This window comes from Ambystoma mexicanum, chromosome 1p (genome assembly GCF_040938575.1).
Source record: "Ambystoma mexicanum isolate Mex_15411 chromosome 1p, UKY_AmexF1_1, whole genome shotgun sequence".
In the NCBI taxonomy this organism is placed as follows: Eukaryota; Metazoa; Chordata; class Amphibia; order Caudata; family Ambystomatidae; genus Ambystoma; species Ambystoma mexicanum.
Window position 1 is genome coordinate 3,705,282 of NC_090921.1, and position 23,322 is coordinate 3,728,603.

The 23,322-nt window shown below is 46.7% G+C and overlaps 6 non-coding genes across 6 annotated transcripts; 3 read left to right on the plus strand and 3 right to left on the minus strand.

Moving 5' to 3' along the window:
* Positions 1-227: 227 nt before the first annotated feature.
* On the minus strand, positions 228-301 carry TRNAN-GUU (transfer RNA asparagine (anticodon GUU)). The gene has a single exon. It is a non-coding gene; the product is annotated as a tRNA-Asn (tRNA).
* Positions 302-2,444: 2,143 nt separating this feature from the next.
* Positions 2,445-2,518, plus strand: TRNAI-AAU (transfer RNA isoleucine (anticodon AAU)). The gene has a single exon. It is a non-coding gene; the product is annotated as a tRNA-Ile (tRNA).
* A 6,895-nt stretch (positions 2,519-9,413) lies between these two features.
* Positions 9,414-9,487, plus strand: TRNAI-AAU (transfer RNA isoleucine (anticodon AAU)). Its single transcript has one exon. It is a non-coding gene; the product is annotated as a tRNA-Ile (tRNA).
* Positions 9,488-14,444: 4,957 nt separating this feature from the next.
* TRNAN-GUU (transfer RNA asparagine (anticodon GUU)) lies at positions 14,445-14,518 on the minus strand. The gene has a single exon. It is a non-coding gene; the product is annotated as a tRNA-Asn (tRNA).
* Positions 14,519-16,662: 2,144 nt separating this feature from the next.
* Positions 16,663-16,736, plus strand: TRNAI-AAU (transfer RNA isoleucine (anticodon AAU)). Its single transcript has one exon. It is a non-coding gene; the product is annotated as a tRNA-Ile (tRNA).
* A 4,956-nt stretch (positions 16,737-21,692) lies between these two features.
* On the minus strand, positions 21,693-21,766 carry TRNAN-GUU (transfer RNA asparagine (anticodon GUU)). Its single transcript has one exon. It is a non-coding gene; the product is annotated as a tRNA-Asn (tRNA).
* Positions 21,767-23,322: the final 1,556 nt, after the last annotated feature.

The window sequence follows — 23,322 nt, forward strand, 5'->3', positions numbered from 1 at the left end:
AAGCGCCTATGCCAGATTCCCACATCAGAATACAAGAACTATAGGGCCATGTAACCGTGTATTGAAAGACAATCAGACTGGCCATGGATGTGTGACTTGAGGGAAATGTCAGCACAGGAAGCACCTTACATATGGTTTCAGAATTAAGCAGTGCACCCTGCACGTTGGTTGTTTTTTTTTTTTTGAACGGGAGTTGGCTCACGTTTGCCAAAATCCAAAATAAACTGCGTCCCTGGGTGGGCTTGAACCACCAACCTTTCGGTTAACAGCCGAACGCGCTAACCGATTGCGCCACAGAGACGATGTGTGCCCTGCTGCGCAAAAGCCATATATGTAGGCTAATCGCGCAGGCCTGGATCCAGGTGAAGACTTCATCTTTTATTAAAGCCCTGGGGAGGAGCGCTGTCTGCACACAGCAAGGCTGTAAGTTAGGATAGGCGCCTCCATTTCTCTGAAGCGTCTCTTTCTCAGTATGGTACAAGTAATGTTCAGCTTCAAACAGTACACAAAGCACTTTGGGCTATGGGCTTGATTGAAAAGCCCGTTTTGGGCTAACATTTGAATGTCCTGCCACACAGTGCACCATAGAGACTGCTGAGCACCTCACCATTGCAAGACTTATTTATCTCTCCAGCTCCACAGCTATCTATGACTTCCTAAACACTGGTGGCACCTGAAACCCCTGAGAAGTGTTAAGGCAGCAGGGGGCCTGGCTGCTGCTTAACTCCTCACACCTCCTTCCTACCAGCAGGGCGGGCTGAGAATGTGTCACCTCCCGTGAGGCCCCATTTTAAGATGAAAGTTGGGATGGGGGGGGGGCACTTGCTTATTGCGGATAACAGTCCGAGAAGCACGGAGTAGCCAGCATTTCAAGAGTGGGGTTGGGGGTGAGCCATGAACAAAGTCCTGCTACTCCTCCCCCTAAATGCAGTGGGTGCAATTGCATTCGGTCTCATTCGAGCCCCCACACCACCCACTCTGCCCCAATCTACTTTTTTGGTAACATTAGTAACTGATGGTATTTTGACACATAACGAAAAAAATAAAACTGCAGGAACATTACAGATGCAGGAAACTCATCTATAAGAGCTCTGTCCGGGCGTTCTGGGGCAAAATACATGCAAACATTCTGCTTTGTATATGGATTGCACGGACAGAAGTGACTTCCCGGAAAAAAGACATTTCAAGGAGCATCATCAGTCTTTGATACTTAGAGGCAGAGCTTTAAGTGGGCTGGGGCTAGCATGGGCCGAGCCCCGGCAGTCTCCAGAAAAGGCTCCTGAGCCGGGGCCCTGCCGGGGGCTCACCCCCGCCTAGCTCCAGCCATGCTGACACCTGAGGCCGCCCGTGCAGCGGCTGCACGGTTACACAAGCTGCCTGCAGGTGTCAGCACTATGGTTTAGAAAAAAAGCAATTGCCTTTTCTTTTTTTCTAAACCGAAGTGCTGTCACCTGCAAGCAGCAGGTGCAGCCTTCCAGTGCGGGCTGCCTGGTGGCTCTGTACTCTGAAACAGGAGGAGGGCTGGACTGCCAGGCCTCCTTTTGTTTCTGAGTAAATAGCCATCACCCAGCATGAAGCCCCTGCGCTACTCACGCTGGCTAATGGCTATCTACTCGGAAACAAAAGGCGAGCTGGGCAGTTCAGACCTCCTCCTGTTTCAGAGTACAGAGCCATCAGCAGCAGGCATCACTTTCATTCAAGGAGCCTGTGGTAAAGCATTGCAGCATGTGGCTCCTTGAATGAAAAGGCTGCCTGCTGGGTGTGAGCTGTGGCATACTGGTGTCACACCTTTGCTCCGCTTAGCCGGGGAGGGGCTGTGCGCATTAAATGTAATAATGCCAGTGCTCCCCAGCTCTGCTTCTTTTAGCGGCCCCCACCTCTTAGGCGACGGGGGCTCTTGATGGGGGCATGGACTAAGCACACCCATGCCTAGGCCAAACCCCCTAACGAGAGCCACCCTCAATTTCTAATCCCACTTAAAGCACTGCTTAGAGTCACCTTGGAAGTGACTTTAGAATAGGTTGCCATAAGTAAGTCAAGTGGCAAATAACTTTGTGGTGCAAAATACCTAAATTGCACTCGTATTATATATGGAGCAACTCTATAGTCATTAGGCATTGAGGCTTGGCCAGGACAGCTGCCCCTCATAATGTAGCCTCGAGCGTGGAGTCTATAATGGCAGCAGTCCGTGGCAGCAGTAAGCCTTCCCAAAAGTGGTTGTAACTGGCCCAAAGACGACATCTTGTGCAAATGCTCTTATCCAGTGCATGCCAAAGAATGGTCTAGATGTCACCTGCTCCATCTTGTCAGGCGCGTCTCCTGGGCTGCAAGTTGCCTTCCGATGTGCTGACAGCAGGCGCTAAGGGCTGAATGGGAATGTACTAAGAACATTGTTCTGTTGACAGTGGCTGCTAGTAGCTGTTGCTGTGATCTTGAGTATTAATGGCCGGTTAGCTCAGTTGGTTAGAGCGTGGTGCTAATAACGCCAAGGTCGCGGGTTCGATCCCCGTACTGGCCACACCTTTTTTAAGTTTCCTTTTAAAATTGGAGCTTCATGAATGAAGAACTCTCATTGGACGAATATGAAATCTGTAAAATAATAAGCCGATGTGGAATTCTGAGTAATAGCACAATATAAGCAAAGACTTCCTCTGGCTAATGCCAAAAACAGTTCTTTGGCTCCTGAAATGACTACATGTCCTAGTGCTGTAGCAAAAGGTCTGCAAGAAGGCAGTCTATCCGTGGTCCTCCTCTTCTTAGCCGGTGGTGGCAGCACAGGTATTTCCCTCCAGTCCCAAATTGATAACATCACTCCAACTTTGCAGTGTGCTGACATCTCAGGAGTCTTCTGGCTTCTGAATTGTGGGAGTCGGATCACCCTGCGGGGAGGAGATGGGCCCAACATCGCAGCACAGCACCCCTCTGGCCCGCCATGGGTAACTTAAACTTTGGACACCCCCTGGGCATCCCCCCTTTTTTGCAGGCCCCCCATCAAACAAATCGCTGTGTACCAATCTTTCCTCTTGGTTTCCTCTACAAGGTCTCAATGTTTGGAATAGGTCAAGGACCTGCTGGGATATCCTATCAGCAGCATCCCTGCCCCACTTAGCCGTGCCCAGCTTCTGATCCTGGCAAATGCTATGGGACCTGGGCAGTCATTGCCAAAGAATGGCAACTGATTGATTGCCTGTGCAAATGATAACTATGCCCGGCAAATGTGTGAGTGCAAAGGCAATTGATTAGAATTCCTGTAAATGGAGCAGGTATCTGGCAAAGGATAACAGGGCTGTCACCCACTCAACTGAAAATGCTGCAGGCAGGAGGCATGACTGCGCAACGATGCTCAGTACGGCGGGGTAGAAGCGGCTTGGAATGGGGAGTAAGCAAGAGCACAACAAATCTCACAGCTTTGAGAGCAGAGAGTGAGTGTTTAAACAATCATTAACAGGCAGCAACCCCAAAGGGACGTCATTTCACCAAAATGCCAGGGGTAGCGGAAGTGACATCACACGACCGTTGACCCCCTGATGACATCACAGGAAGTGATTTCATTTGACCCCACCCTGAAGTGATATCGCAGGAAGCGATGGAACACAGCCATTCACCCGTTGATGAAACAGGAAGTGGCATCACATAGCATTGTACACCACAAAAAATATGGTTACAATATCACTATAGTGTGATGTACATAATGTGATGTACATTTCATACAAGAATCGATCGCCATATGTATTGTTAAGATCAGAGTGTATAGGCCCATATTACCAAATTACTGTGAATGCAAGCAGAAGTCCATGACCAAATGATAATGATGTGTTATTATGTAGCACTTACGCTTAAGCTCTTTATATAGTAAAAATATACACCCAATATCACCCAACATGTGTTGGTACTCTTTTATCGACCTCAGAAAGATGAAAGGTTGAGTTGAGGCGTTTAAGAACAGACTAAATCAGTGACTCACCCCCTGAAGTGTGCCTGAAATAAACCTTTAATAAGTCTAGCAATGATTGTATAGCATTCCAGAAATACACATTATTTGGTATTCCTATTCTTTCTTATTTAGGGTCAGTGCTGAAAGTGTTAGACTTTTGGCACTCCTGTTCTTATTTTTCTTATTTTTTTTAACGGCCCTGAACAAGAAAGCCAGCCACTCCAGAATTAAAGAGCTACATGGTGCTGGCCGCAGCCTAGGAGCTTGCATTACAAAACCCCCCCAAAAAAACAAAAAAGAGAACTTTTTTCAAGAGGTTGCAAGGGAGAACAGAGATGTCGCAAGGGAGACCTCAGAGGTTGCGACCCCCAACTGACGTCCCCGGGTAAAGTGGCAGGAGACATCTCTGCCCATATCAATATACGCCCCAGGGTGAAGACAAAGACTTAATGCTGGGCCCGATTTTACATGCCTCGCACCCCCAATGATTAGTCTCTCTTTGTGAAACTAAATATCCTCAACATTGGGGTGGAAAATGGTTGCCATTGGCCAATGGAAGTAATACTAGATGAAGGAAGCGAAATGCACCAACATTCAACCTGATGCCTCAGAGGAAGTCCAGTTTTTTGCAGCATGTGTTTGTGTGCATGTGTGTCTTGCAAGTCCAAGGTTTCAAACCTGATAAGTTCGCCTAGTGGGTTAATGCACCTGCCACAGCAATCTATATGTAACCTGCAGGCAACACATCCAGTTCCTGGTGAGATACTGACACATTATTGCATTCTGTGCCTGGACTCCACCTCATGAAGGTGCTGTGGTCTAACGGAGCGGGAGCGGTGCTCTTCTACTTTTCTTAATCAGGTTCTACTGTGTCTATAGTTTTATTTTAAAAAGAACCGTTCCGGAATGGTTTTGGTTTAAAATAAAAGTGTAGGAAGCAGTTGAAACTTGCACTGCACTAAATGTTCCCTTAAACAGCAGGCGCATGTGTTTGGGGGTTTGTGTTGTGTGTGGAAGGGGACGTGGCAATGTGGTTTGTGGGGAGAGGGCAGGCCAGCAGGGAATATAGTTCCACTACTTGGTTTCATACACTTTGACCACTGGTGCCTGTTTTCATTCCCAGCACAGGTAACTTATCAACAGTGATCCCTATGCATCACTTTAGTTCCTCAATTTTCTCCTCAGGTCACTTGGGGGCAGAGAGACAGCATATGTATTTCCAGCACTACGGAGGCCAGAGTACACAAATCAAAGGCATAATTTATAGTGGGCACGCAGGAACTTGCAGGTGCAGGGGTTATTGTACCAGGGTATTTTATGAACACTTATGTACCCACTTGGAGGTGTTGCTAGGCTCAAGATTAGCTTTATAAAACCATACTCTAGCCCCCTGTGCGTATGGGCCTTTAATCACATTAACCGAAACAGTCCCACCACTTAAGAAGTGAGCACACGGTTGTGCATAAAGCAAGTTTATTGTACACAGTTTCAGGGAGTGGTTAGATGGTGTTGCAGGACCAAACTAACCCAGGTTTGAACAATACAACATCAGTTGGCATCTTATATCCTTTTTGCAACAATTAAAATAATCCCAGATGTTCTATAACAATCCACCCCCAAAATATGATTGGACCAAAATCTTTTAAAAGGAATCCCATCTTCTCCCAATTCTCCACTTATCCTTGGTCAGTTTTATCTTGATAGTCATCTTCATGTCATAATCAGAGCACACCTTCTTAGGATTGGTCCGTAGGAGGCCATGGCGTCAGTACATGGTTAAACATTGGTCTTGAAAACATAATTAATTGCTAGCAATAACTGGCCTAAAGCCTTTAACTTTCATTGTGGTTGCACATGGTCCGCACAACAAATTTGAGCAAATAGAGGAAGGCCTGAATAAACAGGATCTCAACTAACCCATACCCCATACTCCTGGCGCTTCTGAAGACCTACTAATTCATACGACCACAACTTCAGAACATATAGCCACTGATGACCTTTAAAGACAATTAACTGTCAGATACCCTGGCCTCAGGCCTAACTTTTATTACCACCGAACAAAAAACCAACGCCCTCTAGCGACACCAATCCAATGAGCGAGATAACATCTGTTCCCTTGCAGGACTCTTAAATCATAAACCGTGTCCTGCTTCTGAGCTGACTTTCTTACTAGGTGACTAATATTTCTTTCCGTCAAGACTGTCCCTGCTACTTAAAATTCATGTGCAGCAGCGAACCAAAGAGATGAAAATGAATGATTTACTCATTTTTCTGACATCTGCAAACCTGAGAAAGTCAGTTTAAATCTCAACATGCATTTTGCAAGAGAGTCCCAACTACCTTTTTACAAAGCACCCCGTTGTGTAGATTGTTTTCATGTTGCATTTGCAGTTTATCCCTCTACGTGCGTCGTGATTATGTATACATTCTAAAGAGCTGTAACATTAAAAGAAACATCATAACTAACTGCACTCTATACAAATGGGTTCACATATTGTGACCAGTTCGCTGCCATCCGCCATCATCAAAGTTGTGCGCTCAAAATGAATCCCTCATAATAATGGGGACCCTTCCTGACCTCCCGGACACCCCCAAAAAAGTTAAGGGAGACTCCTCTGTTGTCAGCGCTGCTATATAGGGTGGGCAATGGAATAGCAAAATGTGTCCTTCCCAAACTAGTGCTGCAACGCCTCTGCCAGATTCCCACATCAGAATACTAGAACTATAGGGCCATGAAATCGGGTATTGAAAGAAAAGCGCCTATGCCAGATTCCCACATCAGAATACAAGAACTATAGGGCCATGAAACCGGGTATTGAAAGGCAAACGCCTATGCCAGATTCCCACAACAGACTACCAGAAATATAGGGCCATGAAAGTGGATATTGAAAGACAACGCCTATGCCAGATTCCCACATCAGAATACCAGAACTATGGGGCCATGAAACTGGGTATTGAAAGACAAACGCCTATGCCAGATTCCCACATCAGAATACCAGAAATATAGGGCCATGAAAGTGGGTTTTGAAAGACAAACGCCTATGCCAGATTCCCACATCAGAATACAAGAACTATAGGGCCATGTAAGCGTGTATTGAAAGACAATCAGACTGGCCATGGATGTGTGACTTGAGGGAAACGTCAGCACAGGAAGCACCTTACATATGGTTTCAGAATTAAGCAGTGCACCCTGCACGTTGGTTGTTTTTTTTTTTTTGAACGGGAGTTGGCTCACGTTTGCCAAAATCCAAAATAAACTGCGTCCCTGGGTGGGCTTGAACCACCAACCTTTTGGTTAACAGCCGAACGCGCTAACCGATTGCGCCACAGAGATGATGTGTGCCCTGCTGCGCAAAAGCCATATATGTAGGCTAATCGCGCAGGCCTGGATCCAGGTGAAGACTTCATCTTTTATTAAAGCCCTGGGGAGGAGCGCTGTCTGCACACAGCAAGGCTGTAAGTTAGGATAGGCGCCTCCATTTCTCTGAAGCGTCTCTTTCTCAGTATGGTACAAGTAATGTTCAGCTTCAAACAGTACACAAAGCACTTTGGGCTATGGGCTTGATTGAAAAGCCCGTTTTGGGCTAACATTTGAATGTCCTGCCACACAGTGCACCATAGAGACTGCTGAGCACCTCACCATTGCAAGACTTATTTATCTCTCTAGCTCCACAGCTATCTATGACTTCCTAAACACTGGTGGCACCTGAAACCCCTGAGAAGTGTTAAGGCAGCAGGGGGCCTGGCTGCTGCTTAACTCCTCACACCTCCTTCCTACCAGCAGGGCGGGCTGAGAATGTGTCACCTCCCGTGAGGCCCCATTTTAAGATGAAAGTTGGGATGGGGGGGGGGGGCACTTGCTTATTGCGGATAACAGTCCGAGAAGCACGGAGTAGCCAGCATTTCAAGAGTGGGGTTGGGGGTGAGCCATGAACAAAGTCCTGCTACTCCTCCCCCTAAATGCAGTGGGTGCAATTGCATACGGTCTCATTCGAGCCCCCACACCACCCACCCTGCCCCAATCTACTTTTTTGGTAACATTAGTAACTGATGGTATTTTGACACATAACGAAAAAAATAAAACTGCAGGAACATTACAGATGCAGGAAACTCATCTATAAGAGCTCTGTCCGGGCGTTCTGGGGCAAAATACATGCAAACATTCTACTTTGTATATGGATTGCACGGACAGAAGTGACTTCCCGGAAAAAAGACATTTCAAGGAGCATCATCAGTCTTTGATACTTAGAGGCAGAGCTTTAAGTGGGCTGGGGCTAGCATGGGCCGAGCCCCGGCAGTCTCCAGAAAAGGCTCCTGAGCCGGGGCCCTGCCGGGGGCTCACCCCCGACTAGCTCCAGCCATGCTGACACCTGAGGCCGCCCGTGCAGCGGCTGCACGGTTACACAAGCTGCCTGCAGGTGTCAGCACTATGGTTTAGAAAAAAAGCAATTGCCTTTTCTTTTTTTCTAAACCAAAGTGCTGTCACCTGCAAGCAGCAGGTGCAGCCTTCCAGTGCGGGCTGCCTGGTGGCTCTGTACTCTGAAACAGGAGGAGGGCTGGACTGCCAGGCCTCCTTTTGTTTCTGAGTAAATAGCCATCACCCAGCATGAAGCCCCTGCGCTACTCACGCTGGCTAATGGCTATCTACTCGGAAACAAAAGGCGAGCTGGGCAGTTCAGACCTCCTCCTGTTTCAGAGTACAGAGCCATCAGCAGCAGGCATCACTTTCATTCAAGGAGCCTGTGGTAAAGCATTGCAGCATGTGGCTCCTTGAATGAAAAGGCTGCCTGCTGGGTGTGAGCTGTGGCATACTGGTGTCACACCTTTGCTCCGCTTAGCCGGGGAGGGGCTGTGCGCATTAAATGTAATAATGCCAGTGCTCCCCAGCTCTGCTTCTTTTAGCGGCCCCCACCTCTTAGGCGACGGGGGCTCTTGATGGGGGCATGGACTAAGCACACCCATGCCTAGGCCAAACCCCCTAACGAGAGCCACCCTCAATTTCTAATCCCACTTAAAGCACTGCTTAGAGTCACCTTGGAAGTGACTTTAGAATAGGTTGCCATAAGTAAGTCAAGTGGCAAATAACTATGTGGTGCAAAATACCTAAATTGCACTCGTATTATATATGGAGCAACTCTATAGTCATTAGGCATTGAGGCTTGGCCAGGACAGCTGCCCCTCATAATGTAGCCTCGAGCGTGGAGTCTATAATGGCAGCAGTCCGTGGCAGCAGTAAGCCTTCCCAAAAGTGGTTGTAACTGGCCCAAAGACGACATCTTGTGCAAATGCTCTTATCCAGTGCATGCCAAAGAATGGTCTAGATGTCACCTGCTCCATCTTGTCAGGCGCGTCTCCTGGGCTGCAAGTTGCCTTCCGATGTGCTGACAGCAGGCGCTAAGGGATGAATGGGAATGTACTAAGAACATTGTTCTGTTGACAGTGGCTGCTAGTAGCTGTTGCTGTGATCTTGAGTATTAATGGCCGGTTAGCTCAGTTGGTTAGAGCGTGGTGCTAATAACGCCAAGGTCGCGGGTTCGATCCCCGTACTGGCCACACCTTTTTTAAGTTTCCTTTTAAAATTGGAGCTTCATGAATGAAGAACTCTCATTGGACGAATATGAAATCTGTTAAATAATAAGCCGATGTGGAATTCTGAGTAATAGCACAATATAAGCAAAGACTTCCTCTGGCTAATGCCAAAAACAGTTCTTTGGCTCCTGAAATGACTACATGTCCTAGTGCTGTAGCAAAAGGTCTGCAAGAAGGCAGTCTATCCGTGGTCCTCCTCTTCTTAGCCGGTGGTGGCAGCACAGGTATTTCCCTCCAGTCCCAAATTGATAACATCACTCCAACTTTGCAGTGTGCTGACATCTCAGGAGTCTTCTGGCTTCTGAATTGTGGGAGTCGGATCACCCTGCGGGGAGGAGATGGGCCCAACATCGCAGCACAGCACCCCTCTGGCCCGCCTTGGGTAACTTAAACTTTGGACACCCCCTGGGCATCCCCCCTTTTTTGCAGGCCCCCCATCAAACAAATCGCTGTGTACCAATCTTTCCTCTTGGTTTCCTCTACAAGGTCTCAATGTTTGGAATAGGTCAAGGACCTACTGGGATATCCTATCAGCAGCATCCCTGCCCCACTTAGCCGTGCCCAGCTTCTGATCCTGGCAAATGCTATGGGACCTGGGCAGTCATTGCCAAAGAATGGCAACTGATTGATTGCCTGTGCAAATGATAACTATGCCCGGCAAATGTGTGAGTGCAAAGGCAATTGATTAGAATTCCTGTAAATGGAGCAGGTATCTGGCAAAGGATAACAGGGCTGTCACCCACTCAACTGAAAATGCTGCAGGCAGGAGGCATGACTGCGCAACGATGCTCAGTACGGCGGGGTAGAAGCGGCTTGGAATGGGGAGTAAGCAAGAGCACAACAAATCTCACAGCTTTGAGAGCAGAGAGTGAGTGTTTAAACAATCATTAACAGGCAGCAACCCCAAAGGGACGTCATTTCACCAAAATGCCAGGGGTAGCGGAAGTGACATCACACGACCGTTGACCCCCTGATGACATCACAGGAAGTGATTTCATTTGACCCCACCCTGAAGTGATATCGCAGGAAGCGATGGAACACAACCATTCACCAGTTGATGAAACAGGAAGTGGCATCACATAGCATTGTACACCACAAAAAATATGGTTACAATATCACTATAGTGTGATGTACATAATGTGATGTACATTTCATACAAGAATCGATCGCCATATGTATTGTTAAGATCAGAGTGTATAGGCCCATATTACCAAATTACTGTGAATGCAAGCAGAAGTCCATGACCAAATGATAATGATGTGTTATTATGTAGCACTTACGCTTAAGCTCTTTATATAGTAAAAATATACACCCAATATCACCCAACATGTGTTGGTACTCTTTTATCGACCTCAGAAAGATAAAAGGTTGAGTTGAGGCGTTTAAGAACAGACTAAATCAGTGACTCACCCCCTGAAGTGTGCCTGAAATAAACCTTTAATAAGTCTAGCAATGATTGTACAGCATTCCAGAAATACACATTATTTGGTATTCCTATTCTTTCTTATTTAGGGTCAGTGCCGAAAGTGTTAGACTTTTGGCACTCCTGTTCTTATTTTTCTTATTTTTTTTAACGGCCCTGAACAAGAAAGCCAGCCACTCCAGATTTAAAGAGCTACATGGTGCTGGCCGCAGCCTAGGAGCTTGCATTACAAAACCCCCCCAAAAAAACAAAAAAGAGAACTTTTTTTCAAGAGGTTGCAAGGGAGAACAGAGATGTCGCAAGGGAGACCTCAGAGGTTGCGACCCCCAACTGACGTCCCCGGGTAAAGTGGCAGGAGACATCTCTGCCCATATCAATATACGCCCCAGGGTGAAGACAAAGACTAAATGCTGGGCCCGATTTTACATGCCTCGCACTCCCAATGATTAGTCTCTCTTTGTGAAACTAAATATCCTCAACATTGGGGTGGAAAATGGTTGCCATTGGCCAATGGAAGTAATACTAGATGAAGGAAGCGAAATGCACCAACATTCAACCTGATGCCTCAGAGGAAGTCCAGTTTTTTGCAGCATGTGTTTGTGTGCATGTGTGTCTTGCAAGTCCAAGGTTTGAAACCTGATAAGCTCGCCTAGTGGTTTAATGCACCTACCACAGCAATCTATATGTAACCTGCAGGCAATACATCCAGTTCCTGGTGAGATACTGACACATTATTGCATTCTGTGCCTGGACTCCACCTCATGAAGGTGCTGTGGTCTAACGGAGCGGGAGCGGTGCTCTTCTACTTTTCTTAATCAGGTTCTACTGTGTCTATAGTTTTATTTTAAAAAGAACCCGTTCCGGAATGGTTTTGGTTTAAAATAAAAGTGTAGGAAGCAGTTGAAACTTGCACTGCACTAAATGTTCCCTTAAACAGCAGGCGCATGTGTTTGGGGGTTTGTGTTGTGTGTGGAAGGGGACGTGGCCATGTGGTTTGTGGGGAGCGGGGCAGGCCAGCAGGGAATATAGTTCCACTACTTGTTTTCATACACTTTGACCACTGGTGCCTGTTTTCATTCCCAGCACAGGTAACTTATCAACAGTGATCCCTATGCATCACTTTAGTTCCTCAATTTTCTCCTCAGGTCACTTGGGAGCAGAGAGACAGCATATGTATTTCCAGCACTACGGAGGCCAGAGTACACAAATCAAAGGCATAATTTATAGAGGGCACGCAGGAACTTGCAGGTGCAGGGGTTATTGTACCGGGGTATTTTATGAACACTTATGTACCCACTTGGAGGTGTTGCTAGGCTCAAGATTAGCTTTATAAAAGCATACTCTAGCCCCCTGTGCGTATGGGCCTTTAATCACATTAACCGAAACAGTCCCACCACTTAAGAAGTGAGCACACGGTTGTGCATAAAGCAAGTTTATTGTACACAGTTTCAGGGAGTGGTTAGATGGTGTTGCAGGACCAAACTAACCCAGGTTTGAACAATACAACATCAGTTGGCATCTTACATCCTTTTCGCAACAATTACAATAATCCCAGATGTTCTATAACAATCCACCCCCAAAATATGATTGGACCAAAATCTTTTAAAAGGAATCCCATCTTCTCCCAATTCTCCACTTATCCTTGGTCAGTTTTATCTTGATAGTCATCTTCATGCCATAATCAGAGCACACCTTCTTAGGATTGGTCCGTAGGAGGCCATGGCGTCAGTACATGGTTAAACATTGGTCTTGAAAACATAATTAATTGCTAGCAATAACTGGCCTAAAGCCTTTAACTTTCATTGTGGTTGCACATGGTCCGCACAACAAATTTGAGCAAATAGAGGAAGGCCTGAATAAACAGGATCTCAACTAACCCATACCCCATACTCCTGGCGCTTCTGAAGACCTACTAATTTATACGACCACAACTTCAGAACATATAGCCACTGATGACCTTTAAAGACAATTAACTGTCAGATACCCTGGCCTCAGGCCTAACTTTTATTACCACCGAACAAAAAACCAACGCCCTCTAGCGACACCAATCCAATGAGCGAGATAACATCTGTTCCCTTGCAGGACTCTTAAATCATAAACCGTGTCCTGCTTCTGAGCTGACTTTCATACTAGGTGACTAATATTTCTTTCCGTCAAGACTGTCCCTGCTACTTAAAATTCATGTGCAGCAGCGAACCAAGGAGATGAAAATGAATGATTTACTCATTTGTCTGACATCTGCAAACCTGAGAAAGTCAGTTTAAATCTCAACATGCATTTTGCAAGAGAGTCCCAACTACCTTTTTACAAAGCACCCCGTTGTGTAGATTGTTTTCATGTTGCATTTGCAGTTTATCCCTCTACGTGCGTGGTGATTATGTATACATTCTAAAGAGCTGTAACATTAAAAGAAACATCATAACTAACTGCACTCGATACAAATGGGTTCACATATTGTGACCAGTTCGCTGCCATCCGCCATCATCAATGTGGTGCGCTCAACATTAATCCCTCATAATAATGGGGACCCTTCCTGACCTCCCGGACACCCCCAAAAAAGTTAAGGGAGACTCCTCTGTTGTCAGCGCTGCTATATAGGGTGGGCAATGGAATAGCAAAATGTGTCCTTCCCAAACTAGTGCTGCAACGCCTCTGCCAGATTCCCACATCAGAATACTAGAACTATAGGGCCATGAAATCGGGTATTGAAAGAAAAACGCCTATGCCAGATTCCCACATCAGAATACAAGAACTATAGGGCCATGAAACCGGGTATTGAAAGGCAAACGCCTATGCCAGATTCCCACATCAGAATACAAGAACTGTAGGGCCATGAAACTGGGTATTGAAAATCAACCCCTATGCCAGATTCCCACATCAAAATACTAACTATAGGGCCATGAAACCGGGTATCGAAAGGCAAACACCTATGCCAAATTCCCACATCAGAATACCAAAACTATCGGCCCATGAAAAAGGGTATTGAAATACAAACGCCTATGCCAGATTCCCACATCGGAAAACAAGAACTATTGGGCCATGAAACTGGGTATTGAAAGACAAACGCCTATGCCAGATTCCCACAACAGACTACCAGAAATATAGGGCCATGAAAGTGGATATTGAAAGACAACGCCTATGCCTGATTCCCACATCAGAATACCAGAACTATGGGGCCATGAAACTGGGTATTGAAAGACAAACGCCTATGCCAGATTCCCACATCAGAATACCAGAAATATAGGGCCATGAAAGTGGGTTTTGAAAGACAAACGCCTATGCCAGATTCCCACATCAGAATACAAGAACTATAGGGCCATGTAAGCGTGTATTGAAAGACAATCAGACTGGCCATGGATGTGTGACTTGAGGGAAATGTCAGCACAGGAAGCACCTTACATATGGTTTCAGAATTAAGCAGTGCACCCTGCACGTTGGTTGTTTTTTTTTTTTTTGAACGGGAGTTGGCTCACGTTTGCCAAAATCCAAAATAAACTGCGTCCCTGGGTGGGCTTGAACCACCAACCTTTCGGTTAACAGCCGAACGCGCTAACCGATTGCGCCACAGAGACGATGTGTGCCCTGCTGCGCAAAAGCCATATATGTAGGCTAATCGCGCAGGCCTGGATCCAGACGAAGACTTCATCTTTTATTAAAGCCCTGGGGAGGAGCGCTGTCTGCACACAGCAAGGCTGTAAGTTAGGATAGGCGCCTCCATTTCTCTGAAGCGTCTCTTTCTCAGTATGGTACAAGTAATGTTCAGCTTCAAACAGTACACAAAGCACTTTGGGCTATGGGCTTGATTGAAAAGCCCGTTTTGGGCTAACATTTGAATGTCCTGCCACACAGTGCACCATAGAGACTGCTGAGCACCTCACCATTGCAAGACTTATTTATCTCTCCAGCTCCACAGCTATCTATGACTTCCTAAACACTGGTGGCACCTGAAACCCCTGAGAAGTGTTAAGGCAGCAGGGGGCCTGGCTGCTGCTTAACTCCTCACACCTCCTTCCTACCAGCAGGGCGGGCTGAGAATGTGTCACCTCCCGTGAGGCCCCATTTTAAGATGAAAGTTGGGATGGGGGGGGGGGCACTTGCTTATTGTGGATAACAGTCCGAGAAGCACGGAGTAGCCAGCATTTCAAGAGTGGGGTTGGGGGTGAGCCATGAACAAAGTCCTGCTACTCCTCCCCCTAAATGCAGTGGGTGCAATTGCATTCGGTCTCATTCGAGCCCCCACACCACCCACCCTGCCCCAATCTACTTTTTTGGTAACATTAGTAACTGATGGTATTTTGACACATAACGAAAAAAATAAAACTGCAGGAACATTACAGATGCAGGAAACTCATCTATAAGAGCTCTGTCCGGGCGTTCTGGGGCAAAATACATGCAAACATTCTACTTTGTATATGGATTGCACGGACAGAAGTGACTTCCCGGAAAAAAGACATTTCAAGGAGCATCATCAGTCTTTGATACTTAGAGGCAGAGCTTTAAGTGGGCTGGGGCTAGCATGGGCCGAGCCCCGGCAGTCTCCAGAAAAGGCTCCTGAGCCGGGGCCCTGCCGGGGGCTCACCCCCGACTAGCTCCAGCCATGCTGACACCTGAGGCCGCCCGTGCAGCGGCTGCACGGTTACACAAGCTGCCTGCAGGTGTCAGCACTATGGTTTAGAAAAAAAGCAATTGCCTTTTCTTTTTTTCTAAACCGAAGTGCTGTCACCTGCAAGCAGCAGGTGCAGCCTTCCAGTGCGGGCTGCCTGGTGGCTCTGTACTCTGAAACAGGAGGAGGGCTGGACTGCCAGGCCTCCTTTTGTTTCTGAGTAAATAGCCATCACCCAGCATGAAGCCCCTGCGCTACTCACGCTGGCTAATGGCTATCTACTCGGAAACAAAAGGCGAGCTGGGCAGTTCAGACCTCCTCCTGTTTCAGAGTACAGAGCCATCAGCAGCAGGCATCACTTTCATTCAAGGAGCCTGTGGTAAAGCATTGCAGCATGTGGCTCCTTGAATGAAAAGGCTGCCTGCTGGGTGTGAGCTGTGGCATACTGGTGTCACACCTTTGCTCCGCTTAGCCGGGGAGGGGCTGTGCGCATTAAATGTAATAATGCCAGTGCTCCCCAGCTCTGCTTCTTTTAGCGGCCCCCACCTCTTAGGCGACGGGGGCTCTTGATGGGGGCATGGACTAAGCACACCCATGCCTAGGCCAAACCCCCTAACGAGAGCCACCCTCAATTTCTAATCCCACTTAAAGCACTGCTTAGAGTCACCTTGGAAGTGACTTTAGAATAGGTTGCCATAAGTAAGTCAAGTGGCAAATAACTTTGTGGTGCAAAATACCTAAATTGCACTCGTATTATATATGGAGCAACTCTATAGTCATTAGGCATTGAGGCTTGGCCAGGACAGCTGCCCCTCATAATGTAGCCTCGAGCGTGGAGTCTATAATGGCAGCAGTCCGTGGCAGCAGTAAGCCTTCCCAAAAGTGGTTGTAACTGGCCCAAAGACGACATCTTGTGCAAATGCTCTTATCCAGTGCATGCCAAAGAATGGTCTAGATGTCACCTGCTCCATCTTGTCAGGCGCGTCTCCTGGGCTGCAAGTTGCCTTCCGATGTGCTGACAGCAGGCGCTAAGGGATGAATGGGAATGTACTAAGAACATTGTTCTGTTGACAGTGGCTGCTAGTAGCTGTTGCTGTGATCTTGAGTATTAATGGCCGGTTAGCTCAGTTGGTTAGAGCGTGGTGCTAATAACGCCAAGGTCGCGGGTTCGATCCCCGTACTGGCCACACCTTTTTTAAGTTTCCTTTTAAAATTGGAGCTTCATGAATGAAGAACTCTCATTGGACGAATATGAAATCTGTTAAATAATAAGCCGATGTGGAATTCTGAGTAATAGCACAATATAAGCAAAGACTTCCTCTGGCTAATGCCAAAAACAGTTCTTTGGCTCCTGAAATGACTACATGTCCTAGTGCTGTAGCAAAAGGGCTGCAAGAAGGCAGTCTATCCGTGGTCCTCCTCTTCTTAGCCGGTGGTGGCAGCACAGGTATTTCCCTCCAGTCCCAAATTGATAACATCACTCCAACTTTGCAGTGTGCTGACATCTCAGGAGTCTTCTGGCTTCTGAATTGTGGGAGTCGGATCACCCTGCGGGGAGGAGATGGGCCCAACATCGCAGCACAGCACCCCTCTGGCCCGCCTTGGGTAACTTAAACTTTGGACACCCCCTGGGCATCCCCCCTTTTTTGCAGGCCCCCCATCAAACAAATCGCTGTGTACCAATCTTTCCTCTTGGTTTCCTCTACAAGGTCTCAATGTTTGGAATAGGTCAAGGACCTACTGGGATATCCTATCAGCAGCATCCCTGCCCCACTTAGCCGTGCCCAGCTTCTGATCCTGGCAAATGCTATGGGACCTGGGCAGTCATTGCCAAAGAATGGCAACTGATTGATTGCCTGTGCAAATGATAACTATGCCCGGCAAATGTGTGAGTGCAAAGGCAATTGATTAGAATTCCTGTAAATGGAGCAGGTATCTGGCAAAGGATAACAGGGCTGTCACCCACTCAACTGAAAATGCTGCAGGCAGGAGGCATGACTGCGCAACGATGCTCAGTACGGCGGGGTAGAAGCGGCTTGGAATGGGGAGTAAGCAAGAGCACAACAAATCTCACAGCTTTGAGAGCAGAGAGTGAGTGTTTAAACAATCATTAACAGGCAGCAACCCCAAAGGGACGTCATTTCACCAAAATGCCAGGGGTAGCGGAAGTGACATCACACGACCGTTGACCCCCTGATGACATCACAGGAAGTGATTTCATTTGACCCCACCCTGAAGTGATATCGCAGGAAGCGATGGAACACAACCATTCACCCGTTGATGAAACAGGAAGTGGCATCACATAGCATTGTACACCACAAAAAATATGGTTACAATATCACTATAGTGTGATGTACATAATGTGATGTACATTTCATACAAGAATCGATCGCCATATGTATTGTTAAGATCAGAGTGTATAGGCCCATATTACCAAATTACTGTGAATGCAAGCAGAAGTCCATGACCAAATGATAATGATGTGTTATTATGTAGCACTTACGCTTAAGCTCTTTATATAGTAAAAATATACACCCAATATCACCCAACATGTGTTGGTACTCTTTTATCGACCTCAGAAAGATGAAAGGTTGAGTTGAGGCGTTTAAGAACAGACTAAATCAGTGACTCACCCCCTGAAGTGTGCCTGAAATAAACCTTTAATAAGTCTAGCAATGATTGTATAGCATTCCAGAAATACACATTATTTGGTATTCCTATTCTTTCTTATTTAGGGTCAGTGCCGAAAGTGTTAGACTTTTGGCACTCCTGTTCTTATTTTTCTTATTTTTTTTAACGGCCCTGAACAAGAAAGCCAGCCACTCCAGATTTAAAGAGCTACATGGTGCTGGCCGCAGCCTAGGAGCTTGCATTACAAAACCCCCCCAAAAAAACAAAAAAGAGAACTTTTTTTCAAGAGGTTGCAAGGGAGAACAGAGATGTCGCAAGGGAGACCTCAGAGGTTGCGACCCCCAACTGACGTCCCCGGGTAAAGTGGCAGGAGACATCTCTGCCCATATCAATATACGCCCCAGGGTGAAGACAAAGACTAAATGCTGGGCCCGATTTTACATGCCTCGCACTCCCAATGATTAGTCTCTCTTTGTGAAACTAAATATCCTCAACATTGGGGTGGAAAATGGTTGCCATTGGCCAATGGAAGTAATACTAGATGAAGGAAGCGAAATGCACCAACATTCAACCTGATGCCTCAGAGGAAGTCCAGTTTTTTGCAGCATGTGTTTGTGTGCATGTGTGTCTTGCAAGTCCAAGGTTTGAAACCTGATAAGCTCGCCTAGTGGTTTAATGCACCTACCACAGCAATCTATATGTAACCTGCAGGCAATACATCCAGTTCCTGGTGAGATACTGACACATTATTGCATTCTGTGCCTGGACTCCACCTCATGAAGGTGCTGTGGTCTAACGGAGCGGGAGCGGTGCTCTTCTACTTTTCTTAATCAGGTTCTACTGTGTCTATAGTTTTATTTTAAAAAGAATCCGTTCCGGAATGGTTTTGGTTTAAAATAAAAGTGTAGGAAGCAGTTGAAACTTGCACTGCACTAAATGTTCCCTTAAACAGCAGGCGCATGTGTTTGGGGGTTTGTGTTGTGTGTGGAAGGGGACGTGGCCATGTGGTTTGTGGGGAGCGGGGCAGGCCAGCAGGGAATATAGTTCCACTACTTGTTTTCATACACTTTGACCACTGGTGCCTGTTTTCATTCCCAGCACAGGTAACTTATCAACAGTGATCCCTATGCATCACTTTAGTTCCTCAATTTTCTCCTCAGGTCACTTGGGAGCAGAGAGACAGCATATGTATTTCCAGCACTACGGAGGCCAGAGTACACAAATCAAAGGCATAATTTATAGAGGGCACGCAGGAACTTGCAGGTGCAGGGGTTATTGTACCGGGGTATTTTATGAACACTTATGTACCCACTTGGAGGTGTTGCTAGGCTCAAGATTAGCTTTATAAAACCATACTCTAGCCCCCTGTGCGTATGGGCCTTTAATCACATTAACCGAAACAGTCCCACCACTTAAGAAGTGAGCACACGGTTGTGCATAAAGCAAGTTTATTGTACACAGTTTCAGGGAGTGGTTAGATGGTGTTGCAGGACCAAACTAACCCAGGTTTGAACAATACAACATCAGTTGGCATCTTACATCCTTTTCGCAACAATTACAATAATCCCAGATGTTCTATAACAATCCACCCCCAAAATATGATTGGACCAAAATCTTTTAAAAGGAATCCCATCTTCTCCCAATTCTCCACTTATCCTTGGTCAGTTTTATCTTGATAGTCATCTTCATGTCATAATCAGAGCACACCTTCTTAGGATTGGTCCGTAGGAGGCCATGGCGTCAGTACATGGTTAAACATTGGTCTTGAAAACATAATTAATTGCTAGCAATAACTGGCCTAAAGCCTTTAACTTTCATTGTGGTTGCACATGGTCCGCACAACAAATTTGAGCAAATAGAGGAAGGCCTGAATAAACAGGATCTCAACTAACCCATACCCCATACTCCTGGCGCTTCTGAAGACCTACTAATTTATACGACCACAACTTCAGAACATATAGCCACTGATGACCTTTAAAGACAATTAACTGTCAGATACCCTGGCCTCAGGCCTAACTTTTATTACCACCGAACAAAAAACCAACGCCCTCTAGCGACACCAATCCAATGAGCGAGATAACATCTGTTCCCTTGCAGGACTCTTAAATCATAAACCGTGTCCTGCTTCTGAGCTGACTTTCATACTAGGTGACTAATATTTCTTTCCGTCAAGACTGTCCCTGCTACTTAAAATTCATGTGCAGCAGCGAACCAAGGAGATGAAAATGAATGATTTACTCATTTGTCTGACATCTGCAAACCTTAGAAAGGCAGTTTAAATCTCAACATGCATTTTGCAAGAGAGTCCCAACTACCTTTTTACAAAGCACCCCGTTGTGTAGATTGTTTTCATGTTGCATTTGCAGTTTATCCCTCTACGTGCGTGGTGATTATGTATACATTCTAAAGAGCTGTAACATTAAAAGAAACATCATAACTAACTGCACTCGATACAAATGGGTTCACATATTGTGACCAGTTCGCTGCCATCCGCCATCATCAATGTGGTGCGCTCAACATTAATCCCTCATAATAATGGGGACCCTTCCTGACCTCCCGGACACCCCCAAAAAAGTTAAGGGAGACTCCTCTGTTGTCAGCGCTGCTATATAGGGTGGGCAATGGAATAGCAAAATGTGTCCTTCCCAAACTAGTGCTGCAACGCCTCTGCCAGATTCCCACATCAGAATACTAGAACTATAGGGCCATGAAATCGGGTATTGAAAGAAAAACGCCTATGCCAGATTCCCACATCAGAATACAAGAACTATAGGGCCATGAAACCGGGTATTGAAAGGCAAACGCCTATGCCAGATTCCCACATCAGAATACAAGAACTGTAGGGCCATGAAACTGGGTATTGAAAATCAACCCCTATGCCAGATTCCCACATCAAAATACTAACTATAGGGCCATGAAACCGGGTATCGAAAGGCAAACACCTATGCCAAATTCCCACATCAGAATACCAAAACTATCGGCCCATGAAAAAGGGTATTGAAATACAAACGCCTATGCCAGATTCCCACATCGGAAAACAAGAACTATTGGGCCATGAAACTGGGTATTGAAAGACAAACGCCTATGCCAGATTCCCACAACAGACTACCAGAAATATAGGGCCATGAAAGTGGATATTGAAAGACAACGCCTATGCCTGATTCCCACATCAGAATACCAGAACTATGGGGCCATGAAACTGGGTATTGAAAGACAAACGCCTATGCCAGATTCCCACATCAGAATACCAGAAATATAGGGCCATGAAAGTGGGTTTTGAAAGACAAACGCCTATGCCAGATTCCCACATCAGAATACAAGAACTATAGGGCCATGTAAGCGTGTATTGAAAGACAATCAGACTGGTCATGGATGTGTGATTTGAGGGAAACGTCAGCACAGGAAGCACCTTACATATGGTTTCAGAATTAAGCAGTGCACCCTGCACGTTGGTTGTTTTTTTTTTTTTGAACGGGAGTTGGCTCACGTTTGCCAAAATCCAAAATAAACTGCGTCCCTGGGTGGGCTTGAACCACCAACCTTTCGGTTAACAGCCGAACGCGCTAACCGATTGCGCCACAGAGACGATGTGTGCCCTGTTGCGCAAAAGCCATATATGTAGGCTAATCGCGCAGGCCTGGATCCAGGTGAAGACTTCATCTTTTATTAAAGCCCTGGGGAGGAGCGCTGTCTGCACACAGCAAGGCTGTAAGTTAGGATAGGCGCCTCCATTTCTCTGAAGCGTATCTTTCTCAGTATGGTACAAGTAATGTTCAGCTTCAAACAGTACACAAAGCACTTTGGGCTATGGGCTTGATTGAAAAGCCCGTTTTGGGCTAACATTTGAATGTCCTGCCACACAGTGCACCATAGAGACTGCTGAGCACCTCACCATTGCAAGACTTATTTATCTCTCCAGCTCCACAGCTATCTATGACTTCCTAAACACTGGTGGCACCTGAAACCCCTGAGAAGTGTTAAGGCAGCAGGGGGCCTGGCTGCTGCTTAACTCCTCACACCTCCTTCCTACCAGCAGGGCGGGCTGAGAATGTGTCACCTCCCGTGAGGCCCCATTTTAAGATGAAAGTTGGGATGGGGGGGGGGCACTTGCTTATTGCGGATAACAGTCCGAGAAGCACGGAGTAGCCAGCATTTCAAGAGTGGGGTTGGGGGTGAGCCATGAACAAAGTCCTGCTACTCCTCCCCCTAAATGCAGTGGGTGCAATTGCATACGGTCTCATTCGAGCCCCCACACCACCCACCCTGCCCCAATCTACTTTTTTGGTAACATTAGTAACTGATGGTATTTTGACACATAACGAAAAAAATAAAACTGCAGGAACATTACAGATGCAGGAAACTCATCTATAAGAGCTCTGTCCGGGCGTTCTGGGGCAAAATACATGCAAACATTCTACTTTGTATATGGATTGCACGGACAGAAGTGACTTCCCGGAAAAAAGACATTTCAAGGAGCATCATCAGTCTTTGATACTTAGAGGCAGAGCTTTAAGTGGGCTGGGGCTAGCATGGGCCGAGCCCCGGCAGTCTCCAGAAAAGGCTCCTGAGCCGGGGCCCTGCCGGGGGCTCACCCCCGACTAGCTCCAGCCATGCTGACACCTGAGGCCGCCCGTGCAGCGGCTGCACGGTTACACAAGCTGCCTGCAGGTGTCAGCACTATGGTTTAGAAAAAAAGCAATTGCCTTTTCTTTTTTTCTAAACCGAAGTGCTGTCACCTGCAAGCAGCAGGTGCAGCCTTCCAGTGCGGGCTGCCTGGTGGCTCTGTACTCTGAAACAGGAGGAGGGCTGGACTGCCAGGCCTCCTTTTGTTTCTGAGTAAATAGCCATCACCCAGCATGAAGCCCCTGCGCTACTCACGCTGGCTAATGGCTATCTACTCGGAAACAAAAGGCGAGCTGGGCAGTTCAGACCTCCTCCTGTTTCAGAGTACAGAGCCATCAGCAGCAGGCATCACTTTCATTCAAGGAGCCTGTGGTAAAGCATTGCAGCATGTGGCTCCTTGAATGAAAAGGCTGCCTGCTGGGTGTGAGCTGTGGCATACTGGTGTCACACCTTTGCTCCGCTTAGCCGGGGAGGGGCTGTGCGCATTAAATGTAATAATGCCAGTGCTCCCCAGCTCTG